Genomic DNA, 5,588 nt, shown 5'->3' with positions numbered 1-5,588 from the left:
CTTGAGCCCAGGATTTGGAGGTTGCTGTGAGCTGTAATGCCATGGCACTCTACCCAGGGGGACAGCTTGAGGCTCTGTCTCAAAAAAAAAAAGCAACTTCGGTGATTTGGAAAATAAAACAATTTGATACGATTTAGGGATCTACAAAAAAAGGGGGGGTTGGTGGTGGCAAGGAACAAACAGCAGCCAGGAGGAACTTAGGAGAGATGACAAGAGGTGAAATCATCTCCCAGACTGGTTGTTCCATATGGAAACAATTTAGTAGGAAAAGGAGAACTAAAAGCTTTAGGAGAAGAACCCACAGTTTTTTCCCTTTAGGGCCCAGGAGGTCTGAAAGGCAGGTAAACACCCTCTGTGTGTCCATTAGTAACTGGGGTGCGTAAATAAAGAACGCGCTCCAAACATTGGCAGAACACTCAAATTGACAAATGGGGCTTGTGCCTCAAAATGCAGGTCTACAGTCCAAAAAGACTTTGGCAGTTTGGGACACTGACTAGGAACAAGCTGGAAGCTAACCAAAACAGAAAAGCTGGGTAATGTGCAAATCCAGGATGGGGACTGACTAGCAAGGCATGAGTAAGACAGAAAGGGTTCAGAAGGTCACAGTACACCTTAAGCTGTTACTGAGCCCAAGATTATGGGTGATGTGATGCAGGTCCCTAAAAGCCAGCTTGAGGAAAACAGGAACCAGACAGATCCACAAGGAAAGAACCTGAAGAAAGGACCTGGTATCTGTATCTCTCTACTCTGACTCCCCCCCGGGATTTCTAGCAATACAGTTAGGGCCCTGCAAAGCAGAAGAAAAGCCACAAGACATTTCATGTCCAGAAATGGGCCCCCCTGGGAGATGTTAACACAAAGAGTCATTTCAGCCAAAAAAAGGGAGCAGTAGTAACTTCCCTCTTATTCTCTCCTCTCATTTACTGTATGGAAATCTGGAAAATAGTTGAAATCTTTTTTTCACGGGAATGGCTATAAATAATAACAACCTTAATTTGATGGGTAAGATTTATAAGGGGATATTCTTATTAGAAAGTGCCCAGTTGTCCGTATCTTTATCCAGAATGGCAAAGACAAATTAAGAGTGTAAAAAAAAAAAAAAGGACAGGTTAAGATAAATTTAAGGTCTGCATCATGAACTTCACAACCATAAAAGCAAAGGTTTAAGGGAGGTTATAAAATCCCTGGGCCTCTTCAAGGTTAGGTCCCCTCCAGGCAAGCAGATAGGTGTGTTCGTGGCTGCAGATGCCAAAGGCTCAAGGCCTGGAGCTAAGAGAAATGTCAAGTCAAGGTGTGAGGAGGGCTCCAGGGGTGAGCTCCTGCCCCAGGAGCAACAGTGGGACTGGAAGTCAAGGGCAGGACATGACAACTCACACTCAGCAAGAAGAGTAGGAGATCTTGGGAGCCCGCACCTGAGAAGAGTTCCAGGAGACAAGAGGGTGCAGAGGGCAGGAGTCCATGGAGGAGAATGGTGCCAGGCCAGTGATCACAGAGCCAAGTACTTGCTATCACTATCTTGGAGAACTAAACACCAAACCTCTTGGAGCTACAGAGTCATTCAGGATGACCTCTCTTTTGGAATCTGAATGATGTGGGTCGATCAGCTTTCTTTTTTTTTTTTTGAGACGGAGCCTCAAGCTATCCCCCTGGGCAGAGTGCCATGGCATCACGCTCACAGCAACCTCTAACTCCTGGGCTCAAGCGAGTCTCCTGCCTCAGCCTCCCAAGTAGCTGGGACTACAGGCGCCTGCTACAACGCCTGTCCATTTTTTGGTTGCAGCCATCATTGTTGTTTGGCAGGCCCAGGCTGGGGATTCGAACCCACCACCTTAGGTGTATGTGGCTGGCGCCTTAGCCGCTTGAGCCACAGGCGCCGAGCCAAGTCGATCAGCTTTCAAAAGATAGGGAGATCCAGAAGGCAGGGAGCAAAAGGATGGAGAAGGCTCCAAGACTGAGAATGAGGGTGAGCAGCTCAAGATGGCTGTCCCCAAGTCTATGGGCAAGGGTGGGAGGTGGGATAAGACAGGGAGCTTTGGAGTCAAATCTCCTGAGTGAGTACCCGGGCTCTGCACCTCAGCAGCTGTGTGACCTTGGGCCAGTTCCCTAATCTCTCTGCACCTCACTTTCCTCAGCTATAAAGTGGGAATAACAATTTCATTTGTCCTATATGGCTGCTGAGAGGATTAAATTAGTTAATGCTTGGAAAGTACCTGGAACAGCGCCTGTGTGTAGTGAGTGTGAAGTCAGCACAGTCACGAGGGCCTTCCTTCCTGGACAGACCCCTCAAGGTCCCTTCTGGATTATTCCCACTAGCCATGGTCTCCCATTCCTACAGCCATTAAGAGAATTCCCCTCAGAGGATACTCTGCTCTCTCACGTTGCAGCTCTAAATCCCAAGGTGGTAGGGCCATCCTGCATCCTGTCAAGTTAACTGCAAAACAGAAACTAAGGGTGCCAGGTCAGGGATGTGCACAAAGGTTTAGGAATGGGGCCCAGTGCCTGCCTTTTGCCTCTGTTTCTTCTAAGGTCTCCACTACCCTGCAAGCCAGACCATAGCTGCACAGATCACAGGCAAGAAGGCATCATCAACAGGCTGGGTTTCCATTCCCGCCCCGGAAACAGAAGGCCAGCATCTTCTGTGTCCCTCAATCTACTCCATCCCTGTGCTGCTTGGAAGGGGTCACTCCTTAGGTCTTCATGAGAAGACAATGAGGGACGGCTGGGCTCAAGAGAAGCCACTGCACAGTGCCAGGCATGACTACCGCACAGCCATCCCAACCATAGGGGAACCTGGAACCTCCCCCAAGGGACTCCTGCTCTTCCCTGAAAACCAGAGAAATGCTTCCAACAAAACCCTGCCTATAGACACAGCTTTGTCTTCTGCCTAGCATAGATGCTCAATAAATACACACAAAGTCTTCTCTGTCAAGAAGGTACTGCCAGTGGAAGAGCTTCCTGTCCTCCCTTCCTGCCTCACCACAGCTCTATCCTTGGTGGCAGGGGTTAACAGTGCCATGCATAACACAGACATACTCACTGAGTGTGGCAACTGCTTTGATCCTTTGTAAAAACGCCAGTGGCCACCTAAAGCTTTGTAAATGGAGCTCCACAACTAAATCCCATGGGCTGCAGCAAGAAAATAGACTAAAACAACAACAATGACTACTAACAATGGTGGGCTCTGGCTGGGCCTCCCACAGCCAGCAATAAGCGTAAAGAAACACAGGCTGAAAATTCCAAACTGGGTCGCTAAGGCATTTGTCTCTGCTGAGTTTTGAAAGACCAAACCACACACACACACACACACGTGCGCGAGTGTGTGCACACATGCACACACATACACATAGGCACACGGAGCTTGGCAGCCCCTAAGTTCCAGAGCTGGTAACACAAGCCATGGAACCGACTGCCAAGACAAGCAACAGAATGAGCCAGGCCCGGTTTCATTGGCCACCATACGCTGCATATGGCCCGGGACGCAGCCAAAACAGTGTTCTCACCCTCCTCAAAGGCATAGGAGACCCTCTGTTTTCAAACACACCTCCACAGAGCCTTAATTAAAGGAAAATGGAAAAATAATGTGCCTGCTGCTCTCCCCCTGCCTATATAGGTATGCACACATACATACCCATATACACTCACTCCATTTTTCTCTACCTCTCATTTCAGTTTCAAACATAATTCATTCACATGGAAAAAAGCAGACGGCATCCTGTAGCAGAAAAGCAGAAAAGAATGTAGCTTGCCCTCAACCCTGGCTCTGATTGCTCAAGTTGAGCTGAGGCTGAATGAATAGAGCAGGCCAGCCTGGAGTCTGCAATTAGACTCCAATTCCTTTCTAGACTAGAGCTAGAAACAGACACTCAGGAGAGAGATAGCCCATTGCAACACCAGTAGCCCCCAGGCAAACTCAGAGAACTGAGCTCTGCCAAGGATCTTACAGGTTGGAAATGGTGCCCACACATTCTGCAAACAGGTGGGAAGACAACTACAGACCTAAGGGGGACGAAGAGTTTTCCCTGGTGGCTACAAAATCTAGGCAGGGGATGAGTGGGAAGACCCTTATCCAAACCCTTCCCAGGACACTGTTAGCAGTTGGTAACACATCTTCTTGGAGGTGGCTGCAACCAATCTAGGAGACCCAGAGACCTACACACCCATGCTTTCCTGGAGCCCTTCAAATCATACAGCACCCAGCTCTTCAGGAAGATTCTGGAGCTGCCTGCAGCTCTAAACCAAAGCCAAAATAGAAGGGGAACAGAAGACTCTTTGAGAAATCCATCCTCCCTATTTTAAACAAGGCAAAACCTTAACTGCCCAGAAGCATGAGAATAGATCTTGCTTCTCTTCCCTGGTCCTCAGGTTTACTGAAAATCAGAGCCATGCTTACACCTGATACCAGGTTAAACTCTCCCCTAGAAACCTGCAAAGGAAGATAAGACCTCCATCCAAGCGGCAGCCAGATTTGCTGGAAAGGTAAAAGCAATGGAAGGTGTATTTTAAAACCCTCAGGGAAAGGCCATGGGGAGGGGGAAGGGAAATGATATGTGAACACAGTTCTTAGCAAGGACTTAAAGGACATTTGGGTACAAAGGTACCCAAACATGGTTCAAAGCTTTACAGTTCCTGATGCTCCTCAAACTAAGACCCTGGAGAGGTCCACCAAGATTCAAATCTGGGTATACAAACCCACACACTCTGCAAGCCCTTTCTAAGACACAGCCCTGAGCACACCTGCCCTGAGCACATATGCTGGGGCCATAGCCCCAAGCTCTGGACACCATTAGAGAGGGTGGCACGTGGACAAGGGTCAGGCAATCTTGCCACTGAAGATGACCCAAACGGTCAGTCTTCCACCATGCTCTCCATCTCTAACCTCACAGATGGCCCATCCATCCCTCCAAGACAGACGCCTCCCTGTCTTCCTCATTCCTCCCACTGAGTCAGGCAAAGCCCGGCACTGCCACCCCAAGGTCTAGAGGTCCAACCTGAAGGCCCAATCCCCTCCAGCCTCCTCTGAGGGAAGGGGCTGAAGAGAGCCTTCTAAACTGGAAGGGCAGGGGAGAGGCTGGTTACCTAGAGAAGCCGGCTTGCCTTATGTAACCTGGTGTAGGAGACAGGGAATTCCAAAGTGGACCCTTGGGCACCCCTAGGCCCTTTCCCAGCCCAGAATCCCAGAGCAATTGGCTCTGAGAGAAGCCCCTTTCATTGGATCGAAACCCAGAGCCCTTCCCAATATTCTCCTCCAAGAGCCGCGCTTCCTCCCTGCGAGGAAGGCAGAAGGGGCACGAGTAGCCAGCAGGTCCTTGTCATCCTTCCACCCGCCACCCGCACCTCCTTGGCCTCCATCTCCACCCCAGGCCCGTCTCCCGGATAGTTTTCTCCCCACTCACCCCGCCTTCCCCGCCGCCCGAGGAGAGCACCTCCCTGCAAACGGACGGGGGAGGAGAGCGCGGGACGGAGAAGGGAGCGCCCGCTGCCCCAGGAGCGGACAGAGCCTCCCGTCCCGGGGCGGGAACCAAAGGGAAGGCACTTGTCGCCAGCCGCCTCGCGGGCGGGGCCCGGGCTGCGGCGCCGAAAGCTCGGGG

Source organism: Otolemur garnettii, unplaced genomic scaffold (genome assembly GCF_000181295.1).
Source record: "Otolemur garnettii isolate 467f Iridium unplaced genomic scaffold, OtoGar3 scaffold00020, whole genome shotgun sequence".
NCBI lineage: Eukaryota > Metazoa > Chordata > Mammalia > Primates > Galagidae > Otolemur > Otolemur garnettii.
Note: the sequence above shows the minus strand (reverse complement) of the source record.